The sequence below is a fragment of the Zonotrichia leucophrys genome, chromosome 3, assembly GCF_028769735.1.
Source record: "Zonotrichia leucophrys gambelii isolate GWCS_2022_RI chromosome 3, RI_Zleu_2.0, whole genome shotgun sequence".
Lineage (NCBI taxonomy): Eukaryota > Metazoa > Chordata > Aves > Passeriformes > Passerellidae > Zonotrichia > Zonotrichia leucophrys.
In genome coordinates, this window is record NC_088172.1 from 73,181,108 (window position 1) to 73,199,352 (window position 18,245).

Here is an 18,245-nt window from a genome sequence, read left to right on the forward strand (position 1 = left end):
TTTGTTATGTTAGCAAATAATTTTGGGGAGAACAGCTGCTGCTTTGTCCCCTCATGCATACCTGAAGCCATCTCAGAGCTTAGCTTGAGGCTTGGTCTGTGCCTTGCCATGGGCTTGTGGGGACTGGGAGCTCTCCCAGTCAGCCCCTGCTGCCCCAGGGCTGTGAGCACCGTGCAGCACATGGAGGTCTTTGGAATCATCTTCTCTGTAAAAAACATCCTGGTTGTACACTATTTCCTTTTAGCAGATGCTTATATTCATCAATGATATTGTGAGCAAAACAAAATGGATCCCATCTCAGCTCTTCCTGCTCTTCCTGTTCCAATGTCTCTCACCCATTCCTTATGTATTTTCCCACTCTCCCCAGGGCTCTGAGCTCTGGTGTCCTTCCTGCCTGAGAAGGGCTAGAGGCTTGCCTGGTCCTTGGCTCCTGAGCTCACAAAGGTGCAGGCAGCCCCTCTTGCCCACAGGGCTCCTTGGGGGAAGAGGGAAAGGAGATGGGGCTGTTAACTCTAGCCTGCAGGAGATTGTGGGAAATATGCAGAATGGGAAGCTGACTGGCTAAAGGTTGGCAAGTGTAGCAAGCTAGGATTGTAATGGAAAGATTTTTAATTACCAGCTCTGAAGCACAGTGAGTTGAGTCTGTGAGTGAATTTCTTTATCTCTTGGTATAAATGAGAATGAGAACAGTATAAATGAGAATATGGTGGAGTAAGGAAAGAATCCCAACCCTGAGTTTTGAAGAATCATATGGTCAGTTAGGTTTGAATATCTGAAAAATGGCATTCCTCTTTTGTTTGATCTTGATTTTTCTTCTAGTGCAACAGGTCCTACTTATCTTTGAAGCTGGTCTTGGGGGGACAGATGTGGCCTATTTTGATTTTTATTTTCAAGAGTAAAAAATTAATAAAAAAATAACAAAGCTATACCTATTCTTCTCTTTTTTCTTTGCTTCACTCTTAGGTAGCTCTGTAATGGTCAAATGAGATTAGTTATAAATTTTAGTCATTATTTTTCTATATTTCATCCTTGACTGCCTAAGATCTTTGTGAGCAAAGACTGCAAGGTGGTAGAAGATGCACAAATTAAAAAATAAGCACCAACAAAAAACCCTCACCCCTTATTCCTTGCAGTCAAGCAGTCCAACCCCATGTCTCATTCACATCAAACAAGCTCTTAGGATATTAATATTGTTAATAACAGTTTTTGAATTGCCTGCTAATATGTGGAGATGTATAAACACCAGGAGAAATGATGGTGACAAATAATAAATAATGTGCCATCAGAAAATAGTTAATTACAGTACAAAATTGAGATAGCAAGCCTTGTGTGCAGGGAGGAGTGTGGATCAGTAGCACCAGGTATAATTCATGATAGGTCAAGCCATGTATGAAGGAAAAGCTTTCATTTGTAAACATTGTCAAGCCCAGGGGGAAGCAATTACTGATGAGAAACAAGTTTCTTTCATGTCAATCTTGTAGTGAGGGGTTTTTTGCTTGTTTTTAAATAAGGGCTGCTGCTGCTTTTTTTCCCCAGAAACCAACAAAAAGAACTTGTAATATAATGTAGATTGAAGAGGAAATTGACCTGTCAGCTTCATGAACAAATTAATACTCATTAAACAGACGTATGTCTGTGGATGTATTTCTTGCACAGGGAAGGCTGGGTTTGGTCTCTGATGCAGCTCTGAATCAGTACAAGCTGCAAGGTGCTATTAAGTGTTAGCAGAGCAGTGAAAACCTTCAGAAGCCGTGCTGCCACCAAGGCAACCTCCTTGGTGCGACTTTGTCCCATTTTCTTTTGCTGTGCACGTGTAGCTGTTTGCCCCTGGCCTATCCCAGTCTCACATTTGGGTCTCTCTGACCATCCCCGTGGCTGACTCTTTCGGTGGAATAAAGCCCAGCACCTGCTCCTAGAGGGAAGCCTGGGCGCCTGGTCACTCCTTCCTTTGTCCCTGAAGGACTTACTCCATGTCACACTCCTGCCTCAGGGAAGGAGATAGACTCTGTTAGGGCTGGTTACAGAGACAAGTTAATATTTGCTGGCTTTTTTAGAGGGGGAAACTGTCACCATGTTTCTCTTCACAGGGAAAAGCAAGGCACAACTCCCCAAGAAATTTCTGGGATTCATATTCTCTGAACCTCAGAGAAAGGAGAAGCAATTCTTATCTCATTTGCTGTGCCTGTGTTTGTTCACAAGTGGAATGCATTGTGGAAGATTGTTTACCGGAAGAGAATTGGTATTTGGAGTCTGGTGTGAGTGTTTTGACTCACTGACCAATGGAATCCAGGTGTGTGTCGGGACTGTTGGCTGACAGTCACGAGATGCTGTGCTGTTGGAGTTGAGTTGAGTGCTTGGCAGGTTCAGTTTAGATGTAATGTAATATAATTTAATATAGTATAAAAAAGTAATTAATTAGCCTTCTGATAAGATGGAGTCCTCCTCATCATTCCTTTTGGACATTGGGCAAAAATATCACTGATAGAAAACTAGTTGTAGAATTCTGTTTTGTTGGGCATCAGAAAGTGTTTCTGATAGTATTTTATTTGAGCTCAAAGAACGGAATGCACCTTTTAAAGATAATAATGCTAGCTTGTGTCTTTGCCATAATTAATTTATTAGTTTTTATCTCAGTAAAAGACTCTCCACCAGTGCTGTGGTTTTATGAAACTCATGTTTATTTATGTATGTTTTTGTAAAAAGATCTACATAAATAAGATAAATGTAGCTGTTCTGTGCAGAATTTTCTTTATTATTTTTAGCAACTTTCTAGAAGGTACTAGGTTCAACTAATTCTCCTTTACAGGAAGGATCAGCTTCAATTTGAACAGCTGATAGGTGAAGGTGTGAATCCAATAAGAAAAATTAACAGGGTATTACTACTAGGACGATGAGGAAGTAGCCAAACAATTTAGTGTGCCACCAGCTGTTTAAAGCCACTTTTTTACCTTGTGACTTCAAGAGGCTAATGACTTCCTTGATAAAATAAAAATAAAATGAAATTTAAAAAAATATCTCCAAGGTAAATCACAAAGCAGTATTTTAGAGGAATTGAATAGGAGCTGTTGTAAAGATTGAAAATTATGGGCATGTGGCCCTAATTTATGTGAATTTAAAGGCCATATGGAGATTGCCAACACAGCAGTTGTAAAGAGAAGATATGCTTCAGAAATCAGTGTAATTCCCTGATGGTCTCTGCAAGTGTATGTAAGGGAAGTCTCTCATAAAAGGCTCTCAAAGATATTAAATTACCATGAAGTAAGAGAATGATCCATTGATTGAAAGATAAACAGAAAAGATGTATTGGTTAGCTCAGCTGGAGGAGAGAGGGCATCAGTGAAGTGCAGTATGGGTGCAAGCAGCACAACACACTCGCACGTGGTACAGGAAAGAGCTTGCACACTGTGGTGATCAATGTTTGATCCAATTCAGTGTAGAGAAATCTTAAATGATGCACAAGAGAGGGCAACACATCAAAACCTCACAAGTAGAAACAGAAATTATTGCAAAAGGAATTGGAAACAGAGCAGGGAGTATCAGCACCAGTTTGTGAATCAGTGGTGCTCTCACATTTGGACCCTTCTTACTCTCCATTCATAAAGGTGGGGTAGATCTGAATTAGGTGTCTAGAAGAAGGATTGAGATTATGGAGCTGTTTACATTCTAGACAATCCTGACTTTAGGATTCTCCAGGCTGCATAAATCAAGTGTGAAGAAATGTATTTTTAAGCTGAGTTATGTCAGCCTTACCAAAGTTACTTTTCCTGGATTGAAAATACAATGTGTCGTTACACAAGCGTGTTGTTACACAAATAAACAAGCCCCTATCTCTAAAGAGTTTAGGCATTATTTCAAAGTGAATTTTCAAGAGAGTTATGCAGTTATTAAGCAACCTTGCATCGGACTTCTGGATTTTTAGCTGCTATTTTGACAGGATATGCTGCAGTTCTTCTGCTGAGGGAGCCATGCAGATACAGTGCATCTTTTAAGATTATGAAAACTGATACAAGCACAGATGGTGCTAAATTGTGATCACTACTTATATTGCTCAAGCCTCCAGTAGTTTCTGGAAGCATCAAAACTCCACCTTGCATCCTACTATTTTGTGTGAATTCCTGGCCTTGGATGAAATGCTGTTTACATTAAAGTTCACCCTTTAATCAGAGACAAGCTCAGCAGAAAAATTAAGGAGCTGTTTTTGCTAGAGTTGCTTTTGATGTTGGATGGCATGGAGCATAAGGTACTGATATGAGGGAGAAGAAATGGGGAGGAAGAAAATCTTCTAAGCAAAGCACTTTCAAATTCCTCACCTTTATTATAGTTATGGACAAAAGAAAGTAAATATTGCTCATTTTATTGTTTCCTGACTTTGCCTGGACTATTATAGGAGATTGCTGCTTGAGGACAAGTATGGTCTTCTCTCTATTGCTGCTTCATGCTTGGTTTTGTTCCATCAGGATGTTTGCATAACAACCTGCTCCACTGGCTGCTGGTAAATTCTTACATCTAGCAAATAGCAAAGCCATTTCCCCTTTAACAATTAATACACGGAAAAGTGTGGGGAGACAGATGTAGGAATTTAAACAATTTTACACCATTTAAATACACATGGACAATGTGTGGGGAGAGGGAGATGGAGAGCAAAGGGCAGCTGCATCAAAGAGAGGACATTTTGAGGGCTGGCTGTGGACCAGGGCATTGGCAGGCTCACATGCAGACCTGGTGAGAGTGTACCTTGACCTAGTGGAAGAAAGGAAGTAAATGGGCACATCTGGGTTCTACCAGCCTCTTTGATCCTCCCTGCTAGCAAAGATAGCTGCTTTGTGATGCGGAGAGAAGGAGATCTTTAATGTTCACCAATAAGTCCCAGTTTTTTGCTTCAGTGTCTTCAGTAAAAGCCTTTTAAATCAAAATTCTACTCCTATTTCAGCGTGGTTGGAAATGAAACTTGCTAAAACCTGATGAATAGGCTCTACCAGCTTTCTTTGCTCTATGTTTGATTGATTTGGTTCCTTGCTTGCGTAGCCTGTTTAATATCTCAGATACTAATTTCTTTTCTGTGTGTTGACATGCACACTGCAGCACATCTTCTGGTATTCAGCTATTACACATATGATAAATGAACGCTGTAATGTCAGGTGTACTGAAAATCAATGCTGTTAATATGCAAACAAATAGCAGACCTGTAACCTCTCCAAAGGCAAAGCATCTCAGGAATCAGGAATACAGGAATCAAAACCTTCAAGATTTGGTGTTACCTTGTGAAATTTGCACTCAGACTGATAATTCAGGCTAATGGCTTCATGCTCCCATGGGGCAGCTGAAATAGATTCTGAAATGGCAGAAGAAAAGGGTATAGTAAATAAATGCAATGAGCTGTCAAAGAATATTTCTACATCAAACAAGTCTCTGAACCTTTTTGTGCTTCATAATCTGACCTTTTCTAAGCTGCTCTGTTTTTTGCCTGAATCAGATCATGAAATGAAACACATTAGCTACAAAATAAAAATAATAACAATAATCATAAACCATTTATATAGCCACTAAAAGTGTTAGAATATTGTAGAGAAAATTCTATTAATTTACAGTAGATTGGTGTGGGTAAAGCAGCCTTTGATTGCAGTTGCTAGGCAACCCTTCTGTGAGCAGATGTAGGTACCATTCCTGTTTGTTTAACACCAGCCGTACTGGAGGCTGGCCGCAAAATATGTTACAGCAGCAGCAGGGAATGGCAAAGGAGAACAATTTTTGCACTGTGGAGCTGAAGTATCTTTCTCTTGCATCCTTCATGCATGAGTAATGCAAATGAGATTGCATGGAGAAAGCTTGACAGATTGGACAAAACAGCGTGTTTTCACCTGTTGATCCCAAAATGATTTGTTAAAAAAAAAAAAAAAGTCCTTATTCCCATTCTGCATGTGTGGAAATGGGACACAGAAATGTTAGACTTCCCTATGAAAAGCTGTTGTAACTATATATTAGACAGTAACAGGGCTAAAAGAAGACCCCAGGTCTTCTCAGCCCCACTCTCAGTGGTCTGTGTAGAATTCTCATGATATTTTTGCCCTCAGAGTAATACACTCCAGCCACCTATGTAGGATGATCTTGTGGTATTTCTTTTACAGAAAGCATCATTAGTATTCAGGGCATTGTAGCAGTGCTTAGAAAGACAATAACCAGAGTGTTTCAAGAAATGTGATCTACGCTTCTGTATAAACACTGGTGTAACATATGTTTTTGTCATTTACACTTAACTCCCAGAATGTGCTTACTTATGTTATTTACTTTTACAATTCAAAATTAAGTGTATTTTATTCCAGACAAAGAGTGAGAGAGCAGTCTGTTTGGATGTCAATTGAAAATTCATGTTCAGGGTGTTAAAGTGTGGTGATTTCCTTCCAGAAGACCTCAGACTTAGAAGGCCAAATGTGTGCAAAAACACTTGTTTCAGAAGATCTTTGCCATTGGGAGTGGTGAAAATAAGACTCTTGCTACTCTGTTGTGTGCCATATGTTTTGATGGCTTTTGGCACGGCCATGTGAGTGAGGCAAAGAAAAGATGGAAAGGGTTCATCATCCCATCCGATTTTTAAACTACAAGTAATTAAACTGTGATTTAGAGAATATGAGGTTAAAATACTGCGGTTGATACTGAGTAAAACATAATATCTGTGATAGTGTTCAGTTTGCCTTTTTAGTTTCCCAGGTTGTGAGCAGGCTTTTTGTTTTTAAACCCTGGATATTGAAGGGAGGATCTGCCTTTTCTTTTGTGGAAGGAGAGTTTGGAGATTCTTTTGGCTTAAAAGAAATAACGATCTCTTCAGAAGAAACAAATCTGGGTCAGATGGTTTGGGCTTATGGTCTGTACCACATCATGTGTCTGCCTGTAGGAAAGCTGGGGTGTCCCTGGAGCAACACAGGCAGGGCACCGTTGGTTATTCTGAGAAGTGCCTGTTTCCTCAGCCTGGGAGGGAACAGGGCACTGAGTGCTGGGGGTGAACTGGAGGCAGGAAGAAGTCCCCAAAGAGTTTTAGCCACAGGTATTCCAGTTCCATTTTCTAATTAATCAGTGCATGGCAACCTTTCTTCCCACCTTTCTGTCATTTCAGTAATTATATGTAATGTAGCTGAGGGTCCCTGAGGTGATAAATGCTTTCAGTACCATGTAGACAAGCTGTATGGTGAGCTATGGTGGACAGCCCCATAAACAGGTCTGGGCTGCTGCATGGTGAAAGAATGGGGGACTTCTTAGGACTGAAGTCCAGTAGACAGACAAAACGTACACTCCCAGAATTATTATTTGAGTTTCATGATGTTTATTATAATGTTAGCAATTTTGTTTGTCTGTTTGCCTATTTTTTAAAAAAGGTAAACTAAACAAAATGGCTTTTCCTTGGAATTCAGATATTTTGAAGTAGAAATTCTGTGTTGTGATAGGTATTTTTAACATTTATCAAGCTCCAGAGGAAAGGATTTGACCTTTTGAATAAGTTTACACAATAATGCCATTTATATGCTCAGAAGTTAAATGCATGCTCTAAGAAGGGATGAGGTTTTTGTACAGCTGCAGCTTTGACAAAAAAATGTAATTTTATAAGGACTCACATAAGGGTGAAGGAATGCTGATTATTAGCCTGCCCATCAAGTCATAATGATGCTTTCCTCAGAACTAACAGTGCAGATGTTTTATAAACATAAATACACAAATATTTATGAAACAGGACTTGCAATATATTTGTATTCACAGCAATCTTGACCTCACTGTTTAACCCTTACAAGTATTCTTGTAGTTTGTGTAAAATAATACCTGTTTTTGTTTTTTACCAGTTAATCCGTTCATCAAGTGGGGTTTAAGTGTTGTACTAATCACAAACAATGCTAGTGAATTGAATTATATTCCTTTTGCATGATGTGAATTTTCTTTTTGCTCCCCAGAAAAAAGATAAGAGAGAGCCTCTGAGGTTGGAGAAATTAACGTGTATTTAAAAAAAAAATACACATTTATATTTATGAGCGATCTTTAAATTGACTTTGAATATATTTCAGTCATGAAATTTAAGGGAATAACTCCATTATTTCTGAGAGGTTGTTTTAAAGCTCAGTTTCTCTCATCCCAACTATTAAAACCTCATGAAATGAACAGGTGTAGTGCCATCAAGAGAACCATCAGCTGTGGAGCACACTTTGATATAGTTTTGGTCTGGTGTAAAAAAGAATGTTTGTGCTTCAGTTGCTTGGTGTGAATGGCAGTAACTCTTCAGTTTCATGGAGCAGTGCAATGCTTGCTCTCAGGCTGTATAGTCTCCCACTATTCATGTGCTTTACATTAATAATAATGAGCATTACACATGTGGATTGTGATCAGGTCATTTTGAAGCAACTTTCAGTAATGTCTTAAAGAATCCTTATGTAGTGCTTCAAGTGTGTTGAAAGGTACAGATGACTTCAACCATGAGAAAAGGAAAAGAATTCTGCAGAAATAGACCATTCTCAGTACTTTGTTCCAGTTGGGAATTAGGTATTATATTAAAAAGACAAAAGCTAATCTTTCCTGGTCTGTAAGAGTCATTACCACTTGACAGCTGTTGGAAGACTTGTGTGAAATACATTGGAGGTCTCAATTTAGTTTTTAGAGCATAGATGTCTTTAAAGTGCCACAAATATTCTAGAAATAATGGTATTTTAGCTTTTTTCTTGTGTTTTGAGCAGATGATCTACTCTTTATGGATGTGGAGATAGAAGCTGAATAATTTTGCTAAACCAGGCTTGTCTTTTGTCCAATAAGCAGCACACTTTATATTCTGGGATTCAGGAGAAAAGTGAAGAAGTGCTGAGGCAGCAATTGCAATAATCCAGTTTAATACAGAGCAGAGGGAGTGTGGCTGTGGTTTAGGAATAAAAGAAGGTGATACGTAAGTTTTGGACATTAGCTGCTCTGCTAATGCACTATCTTCTGTGACAGGAGTGGGTACATATATCTCTGTCCCTGAAATTATTATTTTTTTGCTTCACTGAATGAAAGTTGTTGAAATCATTACTTTTGTTACTGTTAGCTTACTTTTATTAGCCTTATTCATAATGCAAAATCTCCTCAGTCTGCAATCTTTTGTTTTTAAAAGATCTGTTGACATTTTCAAATTGCTTTCATTCACTTCTTGTTTTCCTGGCTCATGAATTTGTGACTACAAAGCATCTCCTATATAACTTCCTTCTGGTTTTAACATTTCACTGATTCTGGTCCATGGCCCTTCTTTTTGCTGGTTCCCATCTGAATCAGTGTATGAAAACACACCAGGCAGATGCTGCAGTCCATCTAGTTCTGTGTTTCAACTTGCTATTTATTTCCAGTACCAGGCAATTTGTGTCTTTGCCCTTGCTCTTCAATGGGGGTTCCTTCTCCTGGAGCTGTGACTCATTTTCTTTTCACTGTGCTGCAGTTTCAGGAGATTCTGAAAAACAGACAGTAATATATATGAATTTCATACACATCCTACTGAATACTGAAAACAGAGGAGGATAGGAATACATCCATGCAGGACATGATGAAAAATCAGAGTCCTTGATACAGTCAAAAGGCGAATGTTGGTTATTTGGATATAACATGGACAATTGGTGCAGTCGACATTGTTCAAAAGATAGAAGGGAAACACAGATTAAAATGAACAAAATTTTAAAAATCCTTTTTAGGATTTAGGAAAGAAATACTCTTAGTTGACCTAAATCCTGGTCAGATATTTGCAATATAATTTATCATTTTAAAATTAGATGGTATATTTGACTGCAGCCAAATTTCAGCACCCAAACTGTCTCATCCTGTGAGGTTGCCAGAATATTTTGATGTACTTTATGGTTAAAAGTAACTTTCATTTCTCTTCTGCAGACCAACATAAAACTCTGTTTCTTTCTTGTTCCTATAGCTTTAGTCTGCAAACCAGTCAATGTCACTGTGAGAGAATGATGCTTTTCATACAGTGTGGTCTTGAACACACAGTGTTTATTCAGATGTGTGAAACAGTCAGCTAATCTGACTTCAGCTTTTCTTCCTCTAGTGGCAACATTTTAAGAACTATTGTCTAGTGACAACATTTCAGAAAGCCCCTGGACTCCTGGAATACAAGTGGTTGTGGTCATGGTTAAAAATGGCTGATGCTTTTTCTCATTCTTGCCTCTCTTAGAGTCAGAAACAAAGTATATTTTTTAAACAGTTTTCTGTTTTGCTTACATTTAAAAAATGTACTAAATATAAAACTGTCTTGATTTGCCACCTGTTATCTACTGTTTGTCAGAAGGAATGACAAATATACTCATCTAATAAATGCTGAAGTAAGGATCCAGTGCAGCCAGGACCTAAATTGCTTTTGTGTACTACAGTGGATAAAAATCTAGGAAAGGAATTGAGTATTGATTTTCCTAATCTGTTTTGGTTTTGTATCAACAGACAATGCATACACATGCAGTAACCATACCAAAAAAGCTTCTTCTTCTTAAAATGAAATTTATTATGTACTTTCAAATACGTTCATGAAATATGCAAAGATCTCACTTCTCTCATTTGCAAATATTTTGCATTGAGTCTGCATTTATTTTGACATAGAAAACCCTAAAGCATTCCCTTAAAGTCATTACCACTCTTCTTACCATCACCAGGCTATAAAATTGTATCTTAGATTTTGCTAAATCCCTTACTTAAGTAATAGTCTTTTGGTTTAAAGCCTGAATATAAACTTCTGCTTTTATTTGTGTTTAATTTGCTTTCTTCATGCGGAGTCTGAAGTGGTATATGCATCTATCTGCAAATGATCTGGGTTTGCTAGTGCAGAGATTTATAGCTCTCCTTTTTTTTCCCTTCAACAAAATACCAGAAATTAAGGAAAAAATTCTGTTTACCTGCACTTAAAAGTATTTTCTAAACACCTGTGTAGAAACTAACGTGAAAGCATGTGTTCTGGTCAGCAGTTAATATGTTTCTATATTCTGATTGTGTATAAAGTTGCTATAACCCAAGCTGTAGTCATGAGTAACCCTGCCTTTTGGGGAAATTCATTTAGAAACCCCTTATTTTGATTTTTTTAAAATTACAATGGGACCTGTCATCTCCAGTCATGTTAGATGCTTTGCTGTGCTTAACTCCTGATGGTGGCAACTTAAGCTGTAAATAATTTCAAAACCGCTTCTGCTTGATCTGGAACTTAATGAAAGCTGATGGAAAGTCTGCAAGATGAAAATGGTGTATTGAGAACAGTAGGTCAGCAGGTCTTTGCAGAGATAGGCTGGCAGTGAGGGCGTGTGGGGAAAGTTAAATACAAAGAGACTCTAGGGACTGCTCTGCCCGAAATCTTCTAAAGATCTTAAGCTAAGAACAAGCTTCAAGTTCAAGGAACTTTGAATTTGCCTTAAAGTTTTGCAATACAAGCTTATCTTTAATTTTTTATATCACTTCATTGTTCTAAGCACATGAGATAAAGCGAGATGCTTGCAGCTGGGTATGATTAGCATATATTTATGCTGCTAATTTAACCTTATGCAAATTTTATTCCCTCCTGGTTAGCTCACTGAGCACTGGATGAGAGGTGTCTCTCATCAGAGTGTGAGTCTTCTTTCTGTAATTGTTTCATACTTTTCACTTGAAGAAATTAAAATTGCTCTGTCTTGTCACACTTTTTACCATGTTTCTTTGAATATTGTAATTACATGGAAAGAAAGTTTCTAAATGAGAAACATAAGTCCAACTGGTAATTATTTGAAAAAGAAAATAAATTCTGTGAAGGTTTCAGATTTGTTGCCTCCCTGTAAAGGCTCAGGGACTTTGATTTTTGGGCCAGTCAGACTTGCAAGAACTTTTTTTGTTTACAGAAAGCTGAAGATGGCGGGGGGCTTATTTTGACCTCCTATATGTGTAAATCAAGAAAACTTTGAAGTTTGTCTGGGGTTAAAACCAGTGTGACTGATGGGATCCAAACTCCTGATGTTTCTGTAAGGGATGTGTGAGGAGCGTAAGCTTGTGCTGCTGGACCTGTGACCTGAGTGGCCATGGCTGGTGCCAGAACCACCTCCTGCAGAGTGCCACATCCCCCTTGCCTTTTCCTTTCCAGCATGTGGTTGGTACACATCCACTTGCCTAATGTCTAAAAGGAGCTGAAGTAGCTGCTGAAGCACTGCTGGCATTCTGCTTTCCTTCTATCCTAAGTGGACAAACAGTGACTTTAGTGGAGTGGCTTGTTATGAATTAATGGCTTGATGAGAGCTCCCATTACAGCCCTGCTCACAACTCAACCAGCACAATGCACCAAATCACAGGTTTCCAAGATGGATTGCACAGCTCTACACTCACAGAAGGTCTTAGGGTCTAAGGGATGGCAGTGCTTTGCAGGGGTAAAAAAAACCCACTTCACAGTTGTTAGAACAAAACAAAATCACAATCCCTTCCATTTAATAGAAAAAAGCCTGGGAGAAAATGGCCCCATGCTGAGCCCAGCTGTGATTATGGTGGGGGGGATGTGTGGGAGGGCAGGCACTGTTTTTCTGCCAAGACCTTGACTGTGGGAGTTGCTCCATCTTCCCAGCTTTTGTTGGTCAGAAATGAAGAGCTGCAGGGCATTTTGTGATGTCTGCACGGCTGTGTTGCGGGGGCTTTCTCAGCTAGAGATGTTTTTGTTGGGAGTGGTTTTACTTCAGTTAATGTAGTTGAGCTGACATGTTACTACTGTTTTGTCAACAGGTGGTGCCCAGACATAGGCTATCCATGGTTTCTTGGTTGGGAGAGCTGGCTTTTGTCCTTCAGTGACAGCGGTTCACTTTGTGTGATCAGCTGGTGGGGAGAGGAGGGCCACAACCATGAGGAATACTGGAGTGTGGCCTTTGGATTTGACTAATGGCCTCATGGTCGGAGGTGGCTTGTGATTAACTATGCAGTGTGAGTGTCTTCACCTGTGACAGGGATTTTAATGTGAAACTGTAAACACCAGGAGCATCAGTGCTCTCAGGAGGAGTTTAGGAGATGTATCTCAGTTGCTGCCATTGCTTTTAAGGTACTGTAGGTTTGCCTGGTTGTAACATTTTCCTTTTTTGACCAGATTTCATTGGATGAGACAGTTTCCTTGACCTGAATGCATTATTCTTATGCTTTTTATGCTAATGAAATTTATTGAGTATAGTGTCAACAGAAGCACTTTTGTCTCTGTGTGTGAGGCAAACACCTGTGAAGTCGGTGAGACTTCGCACGTCCTGTGAGCAAAAGTGATGTGATGGGGAGGGAACAATTGTGAGCAGAGCCCACTGTTTAGTGAGGCACTCTGGAACCCTGGGGGATGAAAGGCAGTGCATAAATGTAGAATATTATAATTAGTGAGCAGGATCATTGCCAAAAACCTCTTATTGTTCTCGTTTGCAGAAATGTATGCTGCTCTCTTAATTTAAAAAGTAATTCAGATAGCTTAATGAAGGCTTATTGGCTCACTGAGGGAGAACCTGAGCTAAGGGGGATGTTAGAAGTACCTTTGTTCATTCTTAAAAAAAAAAGTCAAATATTGGGGAAACATTATCTTGTAATGGCCAGGTGGCCTAACAAGGTTTTTTACCTATATTTACTGAGCCCACTTTGCTAAATATTCCTTGTGGTGTGGTGTGTCCTCATGCAAAGGTCCCCCAACTAACTTGAAATGCTCAAATATTGTTAAGATCAGGGTTTCTGTGAGGCATTTATGTTTTTATCTTTGCAAACCATAAAACCAGGGTCTGTGAAGGTAGCCAACAATCCAAAATGGAAGCAGTTCAACCCTTGTAGTGACGCAGGAGTGGGCTGAGCATGCTAAAGTGAACCTGAAGCAGGAAAATGTTCTGAGATGTGCATAAGAAATGTAGACTAAAATAACTTCTCCCAAATATTGGACTAGTTTAATTCTTAGTTTTGGCTTATTTTGTAATTTTGTAGTGGTTTTTGATCTGTTAATGCTGTTGAACCTTTGTTGTTTCTAACTTTTACTTTGTTTTTCTTTCTAGAAACTCAGATATTAGTGAAAATGTATTTGCTTGGGGCAAAAACAAAATCAAGAGCCTTGTGTTGGTGCAGGAATATTTCTAAATTCCCTATTTTTCTATATCATCATCTGCAACATAGAGTTTGGCTAGAAAAACTAGCCCAAGGACTCCATCTGCTCCTTTTTGTCTAGTAAGAAATGCTTGCAGGTGACAAAGCACCTTATCTTATCAATCCTTACTCAGGAGCTGCAGTTCTTTTGCTTTAAAGGTGACACATAAGGGAGGTGAGGTAGGTATCTAGGTATCCTCTTCTCCTATCACTCCAGCACCCATAGTTCATTAGAGGAGTATTTTTTGCTTATTGTTTTGTACTTTCAGCTTACATAATCACCTGTAGCCAAATTCTGGTCATAATTAATGTGCTATACAGATATTTGGCCATAGACCTGGGAAGGATAATGAGGCTGTGGAGGCAGCACTTTTGCAGGTTGCATTATTTTTCTGTCTTTAGTACAAAGTGGGCAAGGTAGAATGTGTAGAATTCTTCTTGCATTTAAAGCATCTAAGTCTAATTTCTTAGTTTTAGCTTCTCTTTTGTATAGATGACACCAAAAAGAGGACTCAGGAGGGAAAAAAGAGAATAAAATGGCATGCATCTTTCTTTCAATGTTGTCTGAACTACAGCAGGGTCAGCAGGCCAGAACAGCTGGTATGACTGTACCTTTCCTGGCATTATTAAATGTTTTGCATACTGTTCATGTACCATCTGTTTAGTTGTCCAGTGGAACAAGGACCAAAATGAAAAATAAAGACATTTGCACCAACATGGTGAAGAATAGACTGCTGGAAATTCAGAGTGGTTCCTAGTTGCCTGCTTTAAGTAAGATCCCATGTTTATTCTGATAAATGACTTGCTTGGATGGTTACTGCCAGCCTTTTGGAAGATTGCATGCCCAGGGTGTTTAGGTGCTGAATGTTCAGCACATGTATATCTGTTATACAGCATGTTGTATATCTGGCACTGGCTTGCACGAGGGCCAGATTTTCAAAGGTCCTTGGATTTCACACAAGTGTTACACTAAGGCTGCATTCCCAAATAACTGAGTATCAACCAGAATTCATATTTTGAAAACCCTGACTGCTTGGAAGGAATTATTTTGTTGCCTAAAATAAAATGAAACAAGAATTTGCTTCCTGGCAGTGTTTGCAGAGGATGGGAAAATTCTGGCCAGGGAGTAGGGACAGATAACTGTGTTTCTCTTGGTTGCTCCTTTAAGGTGTGAGCCCTCAGAGAAAGCCTAGACCTTTTCAGGAGCAATGACCTCCCAAAGTGAACTCTTATACATAGGCTGAAAGGAATCTGGCAAATATGGGAAAAAAAAAAAAGAAGGTAAACTCCATGGTTTTAAGGGTATGCATACTCTTTGTACTGTTTAGTCAAATGCCAAGATTGTCCAGGGAGCTATGGATGCCCTGGACACATTCAGGGTCAGGTGGGATGAGGCTTACCCCAAATGTTGTGGGTGTGGAATGGCAGCACCTTTTCATTCACATGCCCTTAGGGTGTGTTACCCTGCACACTGATTGTGCAAGGACAAGCCAGGGCAGAACACTCTGGATCACCCAACTCCTAATGAGCTGTTGGTCCTCACTTTTCCCACACACAAACTGGTGTTTGGTCCTCACTTTTCCCACACACAAACTGGTGTTTGATTGGCCTTTGCACTGAGGAATTTCCACAAGAGAAAAGGCAACAGAGCCTTTATGTCACACACAGGTTCTGCAGTTCCTCGCCGGAACAGGCTGAGAGCAGCCCCTGTGAGAAGGAGCTGGGGGTGCTGCTGGGTGAGAGGCTGGACATGACCCAGCCATGGGCACTCCCAGCCCAGAGAGCCAAATGTGGCCTGGGCTGCATCCAGAGCAGCGTGGGCAGCAGGGAGGGAGGGGATTCTGCCCCTCTGCTCTGCTCTGGTGAGAGCCCACCTGGAACCTTGCACCCAGCTCTGGGGTGCCAGCACGGGAAGGACTTAAACTGTGGGGGCAAGACCAGAGGAGGCCATGAAGATGATTAGAGGGATGGAGCATTTCTGTGCAGAAAGGCAAAGGGAAATGGGATTGTTGAGCCTGGGGAAGAGCGGCCTTGGGAAGATCTCATTGCAGCCTTCCAGTACCTAAAGGGAGACAGGGACTTTGCTAAGGGCACGTAGTGACAGGACAAGGGAGAGTGGCTTTACTCTGGCAGAGAGTAGATTTAGATTAGATATTAGGAAGAAATCCTCTGCTGTGAGGATGGTGAGGCGCTGGAAAAGGTTTCCCAGAGAAGCTGTAAATGTCCCATCTCTGGGAGTGTTCAAGGCCAGGCTGGATGGGGCTTTGAGCAACGTGGTCCAGTGGGAGATGTCCCTGCCCATGTCAGGATGCTTGGAATTAGATGATCTTTGAAGTCCCTTCCATCACAAACCATTTTAGGTTTCTGTGATTTAAGATAATAAATGGTAAGATTTCTGTAACTGATAAAAAGAATTCCTTTTGGATAATGGCCATTTCATGAAATCTAGCCACAAAAATTACAATGTCTTTTAAATGGTTTTGTATTTGTTTGGACCAGTCAAGGGTAACTTTTCAATGACTTTTAATAAAGGTAAGTGCATGATGGTTACTATAAAAATCCCAATTTGCTAATGAAACTGATAAACTTTGATAATTTATGCCAATATTTTATTTTTTCTATTTTATACTGAGATTAGCACTTGCAGACAGAGAGTTAAAGTTCATCACTGACGAGTGCCAGAGACACTGGTGGGCTGTGTTTACAAGCCTTTTAATGACTCTGGTAGGTGATGCCACATGAATATTCATTTTAATGACATATATTGGTAGGCAAAAAATTGCAACTTGCACTCTATAGCTGTCTCTTAAAAATTAAATGAACATATGGTAAATGATAGGCATTTTAAAGAAACTCCAAATAGATTCATTACAGTTAGCTGGCAGTGATGGAATTGAAGAGTAATAAGGAGGAAAAAAAAAGCTTTCCTTCTGTGTGCAGTCTGAAACGGTGAATACATTGGTATCACGTGTGGAATAAGTGGGAAGGGACGGCTCGTACCATCTGAAATTGCTGACAAATGTTAAAATCAGTCCTGTATCATGTGCAAAGGCTTTAATCAGGTTGCTGACTACATCTCTTTTTGTGAAAGGGGACACATCTTTCCTTTGAGGACATTTACCTGGCTAGAAAAGGCTTGTTTCCAATTGTTATGCAGAACTGTGTGCCATCCCATTGCTGCAGACTGTGAGCTCGTGATAAGAGCTAATTGACTGGCAATTCCTTATTTGCATCGCATTTTTGATTCCTGGAAATCAATGAGCAACCTGAAAGTCATGACATTGGAGAGGTCAGTGTGTGCACACACACACCAGCAACCACAGAATTTGATTAGCTGAAATGGTGACAGGGTTTTTGTACATTATTTAGCTTTGATATGAAACAGAGTCAGACAAGGTAGGTCTGGCTGAGAAGTGTTCGCTTATAATCTTTTTTTCTCTCTCATGAAACTGCCAGCAGTCTACTCAGGTGCCTTTAAAGCTTGTACTGCTGACATCAGTTGGAGTTTCTGGGGAAGTGATATGATGCTGAGGAAGCAAGTTTAATTATTTCTCGCATTGGTCCTATGCTGGTTAAAGAATGCAGGGTTTTCAGGACAAGCCTGGGAAAAAAAGATGGGCCACTGAGGAAGATGCTCTTATACCAAAAACGTGTGCTGAAAGCCTGAGGAATAACTTTTTGTTCCTCCAGAACAGCAACTATTGTTTCAGACTAAGCAGGATTTCTAATGACAATTAATCTAGGTTTTCAGGTTCTGCAAACCAATGTGAGGTATTCTGTATAAATAATGCCCACTCTGAAAACACAGCCATTCTGCATTAAGCTTAAAATCTAGAAGTGTGAATTAAATAACAATAATGCACTGTACATATATCATCATAAGTGGTCTTGATACCCCAGAAAAGATTTCTCTACACAGACAATTTTCATTAGCAAGTTGCATGTGAGAAAGGTCAGTAATCCTTGCTCATACAGTGTCTCTTAATTGACCATAAAGATGCATGTTAACAGTGACATGTTTTTTGAGAGGAAAATGCTACTTGTTTATGTCTTTTGTAGCTAATATGCTGAATGAGGTATTGAATTGAATGGAATGAGGTGCTGTAAGGAGGCAATGATGACAGAAAGAAAAAGAATTGACAGAAAAGGAAACGATACAG

At 39.7% G+C, this 18,245-nt stretch overlaps 1 protein-coding gene across 3 annotated transcripts in view; it reads left to right on the top strand.

Moving 5' to 3' along the window:
- The window catches only part of SMYD3 (SET and MYND domain containing 3), a 395,552-nt gene that overhangs the window by 146,360 nt on the left and 230,947 nt on the right, over positions 1-18,245 (top strand). Inside the window, exon 1 of one of the 3 annotated variants that reach the window (XM_064708808.1) lies at positions 2,223-2,290. The exons of the other annotated variants lie outside the window; for them this stretch is intronic. The gene's annotated coding sequence lies outside the window, so the exon portion shown is untranslated. Of the gene's footprint in view, positions 1-2,222; positions 2,291-18,245 lie in introns of those variants that run through there. 3 annotated transcript variants of the gene reach the window in all.